General features: G+C 36.2%; 1 protein-coding gene across 3 annotated transcripts in view; it reads left to right on the top strand.

Annotated features, from left to right (window-relative positions):
* Positions 1–15,380, top strand: part of CTNNA3 (catenin alpha 3) — a 1,910,358-nt gene that overhangs the window by 19,588 nt on the left and 1,875,390 nt on the right. The window contains exon 1 of one of the 3 annotated variants that reach the window (XM_027530429.1): positions 337–495. The exons of 1 other annotated variant lie outside the window; for it this stretch is intronic. The gene's annotated coding sequence lies outside the window, so the exon portion shown is untranslated. Of the gene's footprint in view, positions 1–336; positions 496–9,974; positions 10,088–15,380 lie in introns of those variants that run through there. One more of the 3 variants, XM_027530428.1, reaches the window with a different exon arrangement.

Below are 15,380 nucleotides of genomic sequence, written 5' to 3'. Positions count from 1 at the left end.
GAAGTTTGTAAAGAGTCTGGGAGCCGTTAAAGAGGAACAGAGCCAAGACCTGGACTCCTTCCCTGTAGTTACTATTAGAAAGTATTTTGTGCATTGAACTGGTCATGATTAAAAAAGGACTGAGTAAGAAAGAACACCAAAGATCTTAGGTTAGGACTCTTGTTGTGGTCTGCATTGCCCAATGCGAGGTGCTGTTTGGGCACTTGTGTGACTGGAAGCAGAAGGCCCTCCTGATCCAGCCACTTGGTGAACCGAGAAGTTCTAGGCGTGGCTGCCGTGCTATACCTCTAAGGGACAGGCTGCTTCTCTCTTTAAGAATCACTGCAACCACTGTATTTGCAGCAGCAAAGGCAAGAGCACAGCAGGCAGAAAGGTCACACGGAACTGCAGGGGATCTGTTTTCATCAGTAAACTGTGTGCCAGGAGCAGAACACCAGCAGCCCTCAACAGGGCCCTCTTGTATCGAATACAATTTTCTGGTTTTCTCTTTCTGAGGTATGTGGATCGAAAGGCTCCCAGAGTTCTTGAACAGTTTAAGGAACAAGAGAGATACTGGACTCCCTGCCAGTGTGGCAGTTGGGAAGTATTTTTAATTTGAAAATTAATAGATAAGACCTCTTTTTTGCCCCAAACTACAGAGGTAGTTGCTACTGTTAGCACATAGATACATGTATATTATATATTTGGCATCATAACATATATTGTTTTATAAATAGCTAAGTTCTATAAAAGTTTCTTTTTTCCTTTTCTAAGATGTCATGACCTGAGAAGGCTATATATATTTTACTGTGGTCTTGTGCTTAGCAGTTTTAAAGATATAGCTTAGATCAATAAACATATGTTAATGAGTTTGAGTGAACTTCGGGAGTTGGTGATGGACAGGGAGGCCTGGTGTACTGGGATTCATGGGGTTGCAAAGAGTCGGACACGACTTAGCGACTGAACTAAACTGAACTGAACTGAATGAAAAAATATAAAGTTTTGTGATTCCTTATCATTCTTGCATATTTTTCATCTTTGTCAGCCTGTATCCATTAATATTTTTAAAAGACCAAGCTAAAAATTTTACCTATAATAGTTAATCATCCTTGGTAATTATTTTTAACTTTAATTACTTGTTTTACTCTGGTGCCTTAGTTTATATCGTATAATCTTGTGTTTATGCACACACTAAGCTAAAATAATATATTGATTGTTGATCCTCTTAATTGCATTCTTCTAGCAGGAAATATAGGAGCATGTTTATTATGATCTTAGGGTAGGAAATAATTTCTTAAGTAGGACCCCCCAAATATAAGCAATAAAGTAAAAGACAATAAAGTAAAATACTTAATTATATTAACATAAAAACTTTGTTTGTGAAAAAATCACGTAAAAGAAGATAAATGGAAGATACCAACTGAGGGGATATATTAATATTTACAAATCGGCCTTTAAAATGGATGGCATTGTTGTTACCCTTTTCCTTCCCATGTATCCACGTCCTTTGCCATGTGACATTGTGGTTTCCCGCTAGAGACAGAGTATATTTTCCTGTACTTGAACTTGGTTAGTATTAGACTTGATTGTGTGATTTGCTTTGCCCATTGAAATGTGGGCAGGAGAGGCAGAGTCCTCGTTTGAAGCTTATATTTTAAGATGCATTGTGTTTCCAACTGTTCTAAAATTTTTGTTGTTGCCATGGGAAAAACAGGATTCCAGTAGCCTCCTTGTCCAAGGAGGATGAGAAACACGTGAAGTAGATCTGGAGTACTGCTTGGCGTAAGCCAGCGAGGCCCATCCTGGCCAACTCCCAGCCAACCTGAAAATGTACAAGACATAATGTTGTTTTATGCCACTGAATTTTAGGATAGTTTTGCATGTAGAATTATTGTGGAAACAGCTGACTTATAGACATATTCAATTGAAATTATCCAAAGAACTCCTAAAAAATTAATGAGGAAAAGAATAATCTTAACAGGGAAGTGGGTCTATGATAAGTGAAAAAGTAATTCACAGATGAGAAAATTGAAATGACCAATACATAGGTGAACAGATGGTTAGCTTGTTTCACTGGTTATCAGGTAAATATAGATTCAATAAATGATGAGACAGTTTATCATACCTATTAGATTGGCAAAAATTAATGTCTGGCAATACTGAGTATCTGTAAGGATATGAAAAAAAACAGGACTTTTATATATATAGATGGTGGAATGCTTAAGAATACAAAGAGAGAGACTTCCTTGGTGGTCCAGTTATTTAGACTACAGGCTTCCACTGCTGGGGACATGGGTTCAATCCCTGGTTGGGAAACTAAGATCCTTCATGCATGTAGTGTGGCCAAAAGAAAAAAAAAACACAAAGAAAGGGTCTTTGCTATTTTGCTATATTGCTGTATTAAGCAGTGAGAGGATATTTTCAAGGAATATAATTGACAAAGGATTATATATAGAATTTATAGAGAAGTTTTGGAAATTATTAAGGAAAAATAGGCAACCTAGGAGAAAAATTGGTAAAAAATAACCTAGATGTCCATCAACAGATGAATGGATAAGCAAGCTGTGGTATATATACACAATGGAGTATTGCTCAACCATTAAAAATAATACATTTGAATCAATTCTAATGAGGTGGATGAAACTGGAGCCTATTATACAGAGTGAAGTAAGCCAGAAAGAAAAACACCAATACAGTATAGTAACGCATATATATGGAATTTAGAAAGATGGTAACAATAACTGTGTATACGAGACAGCAAAAGAGACACTGATGTATAGAACAGTCTTTTGGACTCTGTGGGAGAGGGAGAGGGTGGGATGATTTGGGAGAATGGCATTGAAATACGTATAATATCATATACGGAACGAGTCGCCAGTCCAGGTTCGATGTACGATACTGGATGCTTGGGGCTGGTGCACTGGGACGACCCAGAGGGGTGGTATGGGGAGGGAGGAGGGAGGAGGGAGGAGGGTTCAGGATGGGGAACACATGTATACCTGTGGTGGATTCATTTCGATATTTGGCAAAACCAATACAATATTGTAAAGTTTAAAAATAAAATAAAATTAAAATAATATATAGATAAGCAATTCACAGAAGGAGTGTTGAATGGCTAGCTAATCAACCTAAAACAGATCACCAATTACATTGGTAATCAGAAATGAAAATTAAAATGACAGTGAGATCAACTTTGTACCTCTCATGGTGGCAGAAGTTGAAATGTCATGAAGTCTCTTGTTCTGGTAAGGAGGTGGGGGACACATGTGAATCCATGTGATCTGCTGCTAATATTATTTTGGACACCAATTTGGTAATATTTGTTGAAATTGAGTACTCACATGCATTCTGACCCAGAAATTCTACTTCTGAATTGTATTACTTGCTAGTGCTGCCATAACAACTTACAACATGATGGGAGGCTTAAACAACAGAAATTTATTTTCTCGTAATTTGAAGGCTAGAAGTCTAAGATCAAGGTGTCAGTAGATGTGTGTGTGTGTGTGTTTTCCTAAGGCTTCTCTCCTTGACTTGCAAATGGCCAAGTTTTTTCGCATGTCCTTATATGGTCATTCCTCTGTGGGTATCTGTGTCCACACCTCTCTTCTTAAAAGGATACCACTTATATTGAATTGGGCTTCTCTGGTTGTTCAGATGGTAAAGAATCTGCCTGCAATGTAGGAGACCCAGGTTCAATCTCTGGGTTGGGAAGATCCCCTGGAGAAGGGAATGGCTACCCACTCCAGTATTTTAGCCTGGAGAATTCCATGGACAGAGGAGCTAGCAGACTACACTCCATGGAGTTGCAAAGACTCAGACATGACTGAGTGACTAAATTTTTTATTGAATTAAGGCCCATCATAATGGCCTCATTTTAACTTAATCGCATCACTAAAGACCCTGTTTCCTATAAAGCCATATTCTGGGGTACAGAGTATTGGGATATAAACATGAATTTAGGTGAGGACACAATTCAACCCACAGCAGAACACATATATATATATATATGTGTATATATAAATTATATAGAGGGACTCTTGGAGAGGTACACAGACTTGTATGAGAATGTTTATTATATTATAACATTGTTTCCTAAACAGTTGGAAACTACCTAAACATACTTGGATAGGCATATGGTCAGATGAAATACATTATAAATGCATCTGATGCAAAATAAAATACAAAATAGAATGCTATGAATGCAAAATAAAAGAACGAAATCAATTATATTAATTGAGAACTCCTCTTTTTCTCAAATAATAAGAAATCTATAGATGGGAAGTTCAAAGCTGATAACAATCAATGACCCAAGCTCTTTCTGTGGTTCTGCTCTGTCATCTTTCCTCCTCAGATTTGCAGTAAGACTGCTTGGTGTCTAGGCTTTATACCACAGATAACAGAAGGAAGGGTGAAGGGCCATGGCAACGTTGCTTTACCTCTTTATAGGTAAAGCAAGAGGTGACATCTCATTCTGTCATCTCATTCCGTCTTATGCCATTCTGAGTTGCAAAGAATGCTGGGAAATCTAGTCTTGTTTGTGTCCATAGCAGTGAAAGGCAAGGGGGAGATGAGACTATGTGTTGAATGAGCTAAGCTGCAAGTATAGTTCGACAGCAGTAGGCCGTGAAAATGTCATGTTAAGAGGAGAGACTGAGAGAGAGAGAGAGAGATTGAGAAGTAGAAAGAGATAGTAATTACAATACTGTTTGTGTAAATTAAAAAATCCACACACACACAAGGTGATTTATCATTGTAAAGATATGTATCATTATAAAGATAAAAAAATGTAGAAAAAGCCACAGAAAGTTGATTGGAAAACCGCCAACACTAACTACTATAGATTGGATACCTATCAGAACGAGGGGGTGAAATGGAACTGATACTGAAGGATATAGAATATGAGAGCAACAATAACAACAACAAAAACAACCCCAGGCTTTTCCCACCGGTTCCATGAGTTGAACTTTAACAGAGGAGCATGATTGATTGGGTCAGTCTAATTCTTTGTATTCACGACCTGGGAGGAATAAAGCCGGGATGAGTCTTGTCGCCTGTGTGGGTTATTCAGATTATTGGGGAGGGTTAATTGTGCGTGTGTGCTACGTCGCTTCATTCATGTCAGACTCTTTGACACTCTATGGACCGTAGCCCACCAGGCTCCTATGTCCATGAAATTCTCCAGGCAGGAATACTGGAGTGGGTTGCCATGCCCTCCTCCAGGGGATCTACCTGAATCAGGGATCAGATCCATGTCTCTTACATATCCTGTGCAGGTGTGGGCAGGGTTATTTAGAGCCAAAAAAAAGTGACTCACTATGTTAATGACTGAGTTTAATTATTTTTCTTTACTTTGTGATAAGCACCATTCTTTTCACTACAGTTGAAGGACTGATAGGAATGGTGCTACAGTTTAAGTTTAGGGATGATAGCAGTTCTTTTTAAGATAATTTAGGGATATTGTAAGTTTTGAAAAATGAATTTTATACATATTTTTTCCTTGTGTTCCATAATACAAAATTAGTAAGAGTTGACTTTTAGAGGGTCAGCGAGAGCATGAGTAAAATAAATATGGCTACTTGGTAGTGAAATCCATCATGCTCTGGTCTTCTGTTATTATCTTTGGAAACAGAGAGTGGGAGAAAGGATTTCCTTCTTCTCTCTCAAATATAGCCCTCAGTGACTGACTGGCTCCCTTCTCTGGAATGAAGCAAATTGGCACAATTTCATGTCTTATGTGGGAACAAGACACAGAAGTTTATTTATTTTATTCTTTTTAAGCTTACTGTCATTCTTTTGCTTTTAGTTTTGTATTCTATCCTTAAAACATCTCATACTCAATTCTCCAGATAACATACATAATTAATTAATATGTGTTAGTATGTTTTGCTTTTATTAAGCATTTGTTACAACTTTGGAAGCAGCTGTTAAGCACTTCCATTTTAATGACCATGATTCCTTATTACTTAATTATAAATTATTAACATGCATGGGGTAGAAATGGTGAAATGGATTTAATTTGTAAATAAAAATGTGTGAACTTAATGACTCTTCACCAACTTTTAAATCAGATGGGCAATCTACTTCGTATCTCTCACAGTAGTTTTCTAAGATTCAATGGTATTTGGATTTGGAAAAGTAGGACTCCACAATGAGAAATTTATCTTCCACAAAATAACAATAATTGACTAATGAATTATTTAATATTGTAATTAGTACTTCATTGGATTCTATGGATTCTATGAGTAATTTTATAAGTAATTACCTTTTATACCAACTTTATAGGTCTCATCGCACATGAAGAAACCAGGGTAAATGGGAGTCAGTGTGAACAAGACCAAGCAGAGTAAAGCAGAGCTTGAATCTGAAGTTTGTCTTGCCTTTCTGCCTATGTTTTCATTACTTCCCTTCTTTTCCTACCCTTAGTGGGTTCTTGATGCCTTATCTCTACTCAGCCATGAGACAGCTCTTCTTGTCTCATAGTTTAAGGCATAACACAAATGCATAGTTATCATATCTTGATTTTTCTCCTGAGTTGCAGGATTCTGAATTTCCAGCTGCCTATGCGAATACCCATTTGCACATGCTACTCATACCCCAAACTTATCATGCCTACTGTAGTCAGAGTAGAGCTTGCTCTAGATTTGCTCATTGGTATGAATATTATGTTATGAGCCATATGTTATGAGTAATAATATGTTATGTTACTGCAATAGGGAGGTAATACATTGTTTTCAAGATAGATTATATAAAAAGTGTATAAAAATTTAAAATAGAGCATAAACTATATGGAGGCATTTTTGTTAAAAGTAAAAAGGATTATTTTAAATAAGTAGTATCTATAGCAATGCACCCCACTCCAGTATTCTTGCCTGGCAAATCCCATGGATGGAGGAGCCTGGTAGGCTGCAGTCCATGGGGTCGCTGAGGGTTGGACACGACTGAGCAATTTCACTTTCACTTTTCACTTTCATGCATGGGAGAAGGAAATGGCAACCCACTCCAGTGTTCTTGCCTGGAGAATCCCAGGGACGGGGGAGCCTGGTGGGCTGCCGTCTCTGGGGTCGCACAGAGTCGGACACGACTGAAGCGACTTAGCAGCAGCAGCAGCATTGACTAATCATTCAGTCTTCCCTCCCTACCAAAGCATTATTATTTAAAAAGGTTTTTTTTTTTTTTTTTTTTAAGCCACAAGTAGAATCTAACAAGGACTTTACATGTAGGTGCTTAAGGCACCTGGCAAAAACAGAAATCATTAAATGAGACATAGTTCAGGAGTTCCTGCATCAGGGAATGAAACTCAGGGTTGGAAACTGAGGACAGAAAGAAAAAATTAGTTATCTGTATATTCTAAAATGTGTGGGTGATAGGTGAAAATGATAAGCAAATTACTGGCAAAACAGACTTTTCAGTTTCCTTCTGGATGCTTTCTTCTAAGTTAATTTGAGAAAGAATTGTAAGTGTTGATTTTGTATTATAGAGAATATATCAGTTTAGAAAATTAAAGTTACAAAATTTTATGAAAAAATCAATAACAGGATGTTATTATTTCCAAATGAAATATAATTTTTACATGGCCACCATGATAGCTACATGAGGAAAGAAACAGCCATATTCAGATGTTAAAAGTGATTTTACAGAGTGAAGAACTCTAAAGTTGCTTTCATTATAAGGAATAGAATTCTCTTTTCAATAAATTGCAATTTCCTATTTTGTATCACAACTGAGTGATTATTTCTCTTCTCTTTGGAAAATTTAATTCTTTAATATAAAGGATATGTCACTAGTGGCAAGCCTGCGAGCCTAACAAGAGAGATCATTCTGAGCCTCTAGATCTGTCTTATTTTTGCCATTGTTAATAGTAGACTTGATGTTTGTGATAATAGTTTTAGAGAAGCATGGAAAATTTGTATCTTTGGTTAAGATAAATTTGTTGTAGTTAATGATTTTAGCTGGGTCTGCATTCATGCTCAGTCGTGTCTGACTCTTTGAGACCCCATGGACTGTATCCCACCAGGTTTCTCTGTCCATAGGATTATCCTGGCAAGATAGGGAGTGGGTTGCCATTTCCTTTTCTAGGGGATCTTCTCGACCCAGGGATTGAACCACGTCTCCTGTGGCTCCTGCATTGGCAGGAGGATTCTTCACCACTGAGCCACTTGGGAAGCTGGATTTTAATTAATTATATAGTAAAATCTTTATTTTTAGAATAAATCAGGCAAATCAGTGCCCATGCCTTTCCAAACTGAAATGGGTATTAAATTGTGAAATAATTTGTAGCTTGTATGAGGACTTTGTTACAGTCATAACATTGCATGCTCATGAGAAATAATACAGTGATAACAAGAAATGTATCTTCTAAAATTACTTTATAGCTCCTATTATAAAATGGACAGTTAGCAAATATTAAACAGGGCAATTAGAAAATACTAAATGGTTTACAAATATCATATGTAATTTTGAAGAAAAATTATTTTGCTTTATAGTGCAGTTTATTTTTATATTCTGGAATTTATTTTTGGATTTTCTAATGGAGCTTGGAAACTTTACGTAGAGTTTTTGTTTGCTCTTTTGTCCTAGAAAATCTAGAGTTGTAGAAAGTCATCCTGATGATTGAACCCAATTCTTATGTATCTGATTGAATTGATAGAGGAGGAAATAATGTAACAAAATAATTTGTCATAGATGAGAAGTAATAAACACTAATATGGGCAAAAACAATGGAATATTGCTAGACACAGTATTATTAATAGGCAAAGCTGAGATGGTGTGCTTCAGTTCCTAGTTCAAGTATTAAATGTCATTGGACTCAATACTGTGGCCTTTCAGGATCAGATGATACCCTCTGCTGGCTAAATGTGGAATTGCGTTTAAAAATGAATGGCTTTATTTTTTTGTTTTAAAAATAGGGATGATTGTTGTGTAAAAGGATTGAGCAGTGCAGAATATTGTAAGATAATATAGGAAAAATTGTAACTGTGAATAATGAAGTCAATGTATCACTTAAATAAATATTTTTCCAAGTGAAACTAATATGGAAATACCCATAATTGAAATTTCCTAACCTGATGATTTATTTTTTAACCATGGCAGTAGGTCACAGGAAAGAAACACAGCAGAGGCAAAATACATAGATCTCCTTATCTCCATCTTCAATAACAATTTTGAATAATCCAAGCTATTTAAATTACTTTTATTACTTACTGTTGTAACAGTGACTGGCAAATATCTCGAGGTGAGATAAGAACTGCTTTTCTCAGGACTTCCCTGGTGGTCCAATAGCTAGGATTCCATGCTTCCGCTGCAGGGGGCATGGGTTCCAACTCTGGTCCGGGAACTAAGATTCCTCACAGTGTGGCAAAAAAAAAAATCCAAAAAAACCCTACCCTGAGAACTTTTCTCTGGGTACCCTGACCTAATTTCTGTTAAAAATAATGGAAATACTCTTATGTAATTTGGAAGTTCGGTAAGTACATGGAAGTATCATATAGCATGTTTGTTTTAAATTTTTTTCTATATTTTATTTCTTTAACTTTTAATTTTATATTGGAGTACAGTTGATTGACAACATTGTGATCGTTTCAGGTGTACAGCAAAGTGATTCAGTTATACATGTACATATGTCTATTCTTTTTCAAATTCTTTTCCCATTTAGGTTGTTACATAATACTGAACAAAATTCCCTGGCTATTATGTAGGTCCTTTTGCTCGTCCATTTAAAATATATTTTAAATTCTAAAAGTCACTTTGGAATTTACAGTGTTTGGGGCACATGATGACATGAAAAGTTATATTTAAAAGCTTTTATTACACAATATGTTGTTATTTCATTGCAAACTTAAAAAATATAATTTCAATCTGATTCTACTGTTTAATATTGCCTTTCACTGGTATGTTGCTTTAAGAGCACCCATCCCCCTTTCCTGTTTGAGCCACTGTGTCCTGTCAGTCATCCTGAAATACACTAGGGTACTTGTCAGGCTGTTTGCTTACAAATGCATCATAAGCCAAATTGTGAGCCATGATAGTGGCACTGAATTTCTAAACACAAGAAATTGCTTAGACAGTTGGTTTAGTATCTGTGTATGGGCAATACTCTGTCCTGCAGTAGGTGAGTGAAGTGTCAAACTTTTTAAAATCAAACTTTGCTCTAAGGCAAATCCTAATTATAAGTTATATGTTACTTGGTTAGATAACTTTGGGGGAAATTAAAAGATATTATTTCTATAAAATGGGATGAGTAGAAACTACTGTATTGTGTATTTATTACTTTTATAACTAATTTCCTTTTAATAGCACTAAACTCTAAACTACTTTATGAAAAGTCCAGCTTTATAAATATCTACTTTTCCAAGTTGATTAGCAGTCATTTCTGTTATAAATAGAAATGTGATTCTCTTACATACTTTTTCTTTCACATCAATTGAGGCAGACTCAGTTGAGCAGAGGCTCAAGCTCAGTTCTGTTATCTGAAGTATTTATTAATGGCTTTAAAAATAGCGCTAAAACAAATTTTCATGTGCCAGTGCCCAAGCTATAGTAGTCTTATATCAAAGCATTAAAAAAATTCCTATTAGCTGAGCTATTACTGTTTGAGTAACTGTATACAAGACACTGGAAGCTTTACATTTTTTAGACATAAAAGTTATGCAGCAAGCAGGCTCTTTGTGCAGACAATTTAATTTCTATATGAAGCTCTAAACCTAGGTTGGACATGTATACTTTTCTAGTATTTTCTGTATGTTGCCTTAATATTTTAAAAAGAGAATTAATAAAAGTGAAAATATAGGAACTTGTGGATTTTGATGCTGTGTGTTTAATATGGTAGAGGATAGTTAAGAGGCTGCGAGGACTTGAAGTTTTAAGGCTTTATCTAGGGTAAACAAGAAGATATCTATATCTATATCTATCTATATATCTATATCTATATATATATAGAATGATTATTTATTCCTTACCTTTTTCTGGAAAGGATTCAAGGTGACTTGTAAGGATATGTGAAATTCAAGACCCTGGATCAGCCGGGGCTGGACCCCGGCAGGAGAAATTAAAAGTGGGGTGAAAGTAGAAAGAAAAATAAGCATGAGATATAAAACAGAGCCAGGAATAAGGCTGAGCTGCCGCAGTTCTTGATTATGGTTTTATGACACGGGTGTATGGTGGATTGATGGGAGAGAAAATATAGGCTTATATATAGAAGTCTTACAGGGGACCTTCATGCAAACTAGCTGTCTTCTTTACCAAAGGTCACAGTGCAGAGTGGGGAACATATGCTGGATGGTGAATATTAAATATACTTTAAATATCACTTGTGTTTTGGTGGAAAAAAAAACTAGAGAACTGCTGCCCTTTTAGCCCACACACTGATTTATGTAGGCATAAGTGTGGCTCTAAGTTTTCTAGGAGCAGAAAGGAATTTGGTCTGTTACTTAATTCAGAAGAAAGATTAAAGAGGCTTAGTTGTTTGGAAACAATAAGAAGTTGTTTAAATAAGGTCATATATCTACATATTAGAACAGATATGATCAAGCTAATGTTAAAATAAAATATATTTGGCAATTTTGTATGAATCTAGCCCTGGTATTTAAAATTTTTTCTGAATAGGTTTTTATAAGTGAGATTAGTTACTTTCTTTCTTTCACTCAATTTGGTTATACATTTAACTTGAATTTCAGCTTCTGTTAGGTCAAAATTAACTAGATCCATTTAATGTGGGAAAAAGTTGTTGGGTAGGAGGAAGGAATTCAGAGGTAGGACTTTTTAATGTACTTTGATCTTCAAATACTCAAAAACCAACTACTGTGTTGAAGACTCTGGGCTCTGAGCTGCACACCATGCTAAACCCAGCCTGTAAAAGTGAATAAGCTTAGAAGTTCACTGCTTTCACCCAATAGTATTGAAAAAGGACAAAAGTGTAGCAGTTAACATTTTGCTAAGTATCTTTCAGTGATATCTTCAGATATTCAATTAACATGGTGAGTCAGGGACAATGATTTGGCTTCCTTTTTTATTCCATTGTTAAAAATAAAATAAATAAGAAGTGGTTATCTTTTACAAAAAGCACTACAGAAACAAAATACTCAAAGCTTTTTTTTTTGTTTGTTTTTGTACTTTTGTAAAGACATATGCAGGTTGACTTAGAGTTCTGTAACACATCAGCTGCATGACATGACATTGTGGATAATCTGGACACATAGGTTTAAAACCTGGGAAGTAAATATTCTTAAGATACTAAGTAGGGTTTTATTGTCGTTTAGTTCTAAGTCGTGTTTGATTCTTTGCAACCCCATGGACTGTAGCCCGCCAGTCTCCTCTCTCCATGGAGATTATCCAGGCAGGAATACTGGAGTGGGTTGCCATTTCTTTTTCCAGGGGATCTTCCTGATCCAGGGATCGAACCTGTGTCTCCTGCAGTTCCTGCTTGGGAGATGAATTCTTTACCACTAGCTCCACCTGGGAAGCCCGAAGCAGATCTGTGCTAAGTTGCTTCAGTCCTGTCCACCTCTTTGTGACCCCATGGACTGTAGTCTGCCAGGCTCCTCTGTCCATGGGATTTTCCAGACAAGAATACTGGAGTGGGTTGCAGGTTTTGGCATCAAAGAAATTGAGTGATTACCAGAGTGGTCAAGAATGCTTAAGGAAAACAAATTAGCTTTTGAAAACATTAATTCAGAGATCCTAGTGAGAAATCTGCTAACTGCTTATAGAGTCAATGGATATCAATATAAATCTGTAATTATATAGTAACTGAAGTAATCTGGAAATATTTTCAGTGTCAGTGAGGTAAGAGATGAACAGAAAAGATTTTTTAAAATTTAGATTTATTAAGGAAAAATTTACATACATTAAATTCACTCTTTTTAAGTTTATAGTTTGATGAATTCTGACAATTATACACAATCATATAATTACCACCATAATCAAATAGAACATTTCTATTTGAATCAATCCAAAAAGTTACCTGTTTTATGCATAGGTGTTCAGTGATTTCAGCACCATTTGTTGAAAAGACTATCTTTTTTTTCCATTGAGTTACTGTGACATCTTTGTTGAAAGTCAAGTATCCATTTAATATAAAGTTTACTACATGAGCCTGGGTTGTCTCACTTTTGGTAATGTTAAGCTTGATCAGTGCATTCACGCACAATAAGCCTGATTCTCATAGTTCCCAGTTAATCAGTCACCTAAAGATTTTAGCCTTCATACTGGTAATTCCTGTATAGTCTATTATTTTTTAAGGGTTTGTAAATGGCGACTTTATCATTCTATAATTCTTTTTTAAATGCTTACATTTTTGTTTTTTAAATTTTTTTGTGTTTTTATTTTTAATTATTTTATTTTTAAAAATTTTGGCTGTGTCAAGTCTTCGTTGTGGCATGTGGGCTTTTTTCTCTAGTTGCTGAGAATTGACTTCTCTTGTTGCAAAGCACGGACTTTAGAGTGCGCGTGTTCGGTAGTGGTGCTGTGTGGCCTGAGTTGCTCAGTGGTATGTTGGATCCTAGTTCCATGACCAGGGATCAAACCCATGTCCCCTTCATTGGAAGGTGGACTCCTAACCACTGGATTGCGAGGGAAGTCCCCTATTTGTTAGTTTTATCAGTTGGGATCATTTATAAAGAAGAACGCTTCCCTTACTATTTCATTAGTCAGAAGTATAGTTCATATCAGGAAATCAGGAAAATGCTTGATTATTTCCCATTATTTACCCATTTTCAGAAAAATAAGATGGTGTTCTAGCAACTTTGAAAGGTGACCAATGAGTTTTTGTTTTAGAATTTTTATATGTTCGATATGTTTCAGTGTATTGTAATTTTTATTCTTTTGATGCTCAAATTTTCTGATTTTGGCCACTGAGAACCCCTTTGAATTGTTTACTTAGCCTTTTGATTGCTTTCCTGCTTGGTCAGTGATAAAAAATCCACCTCCCAAAAAGAGGACGTGGTTTGATCCCTGGGTTGGAAAGATCCCTGGGAGAAGGAAATGACAACCCACTCCAGTATTCTTGCCTGGAAAATCCCATGGACAGAGGAGCCTGATGGGCTATGGTCCATGGAGTCGTAAAATAGTCAGACACAATTTAGTGATGAAACAACAAGAAGCTTTGGACAAAACCCAAAACCTTGATTCCTAGCTCAAGAAGTTGTTCTAGGCTCATTTTGTACATTTCCTGCACCAGATCTTTGATCAGCCTTTTCACCAAAGTCCTTTTAGTGGAAAATAGTATTTAGGGAACACAAACTATGCACCAGATTGCCATCGCTGCCCATTTTTTTTTTTTTTTTTTGGATGGTTGTGAATACATACAAAAAGAAGTAGATATTTTTTAGAAAAGGAAACATATATAATGAGATCATTAAATTTTTTGGTTTTACATTTGCATCTTTTTTCTTTATATTGAGGCATAGTTGATTTACAATATTATATTAATTTTAGGTGTACAACATAGTGACTCAAAATTTTTTATGGATTATACTCCATTTGTAGTTATTTTGAAATATTGGCTATATTTCCTGTGCTGTAAAATGTATCCTTGTAGCCTGTTTACAGGGCAGGAGCCCTCCCCTGTTAGCACTGGTAACCACTAGTTTGTTTGCTATTTCTGTGACTCTGTTTCTTTTTCATTTTAGTCACTAGTTTGTTTTATTTTTTAGATTCCGCATATAAATGATAATATACAGTATTTGTCTTTCTCTGTATGACTTATTTCACCATGCAGAGTACTCTCTCAGTCCATCTATGTTATTATAATTAGCAAAACTTCATTTTTTATGGCTAGATATTATTCTTTTGGGAGAAGGCAACGGCACCCACCCAACTGGAAAATCCCATGGACAGAGGAGCCTGGTAGGCTGCAGTCCATGGGGTCGATAAGAGTCGGACACGACTGAGTGACTTTACTTTCACTTTTCACTTTCATGCATTGGAGAAGGAAATGGCAACCCACTCCAGTGTTCTTGCCTGGAGAATCCCAGGGACAGAGGAGCCTGGTAGGAGGCCGTCTATGGGGTCGTACAGAGTCGGACACGAGTGAAGCGACTTAGCAGCAGCAGCAGTATTCTTTTGAATATCTACAGCACATCTTTATCCGTTCATCTGTTAATGGACACCTAGGTTGCTTCTGTATCTTGGCAATTGTAAATAATTCTTTGATGAACTTTGAAGTACATTCAGTGCAGTTGCTCAGTCATATCTGACTCTTTGAGAACTCATGGACTGCTGCACACCAGGCTTCCCTGTCCATCACCAATTGTCGGAGCTTGCTCAAACTCATGTCCATCTAGTCAATGATGTCATCCAACCATATCATCCTCTGTTGTCCCCTTCTCCTCCTGCCTTCAATCTTTTCCAGAATCAGGGTCTTTTCCAATGAGTCAGTTCTTCACATCAGGTGGCCAAAGGTTTGG

Source organism: Bos indicus x Bos taurus, chromosome 28 (genome assembly GCF_003369695.1).
Source record: "Bos indicus x Bos taurus breed Angus x Brahman F1 hybrid chromosome 28, Bos_hybrid_MaternalHap_v2.0, whole genome shotgun sequence".
Taxonomy (NCBI): domain Eukaryota; kingdom Metazoa; phylum Chordata; class Mammalia; order Artiodactyla; family Bovidae; genus Bos; species Bos indicus x Bos taurus.
The sequence above is the reverse complement of the archived record's forward strand: the minus strand, read 5'-3'. Positions and strand labels throughout refer to the sequence as shown.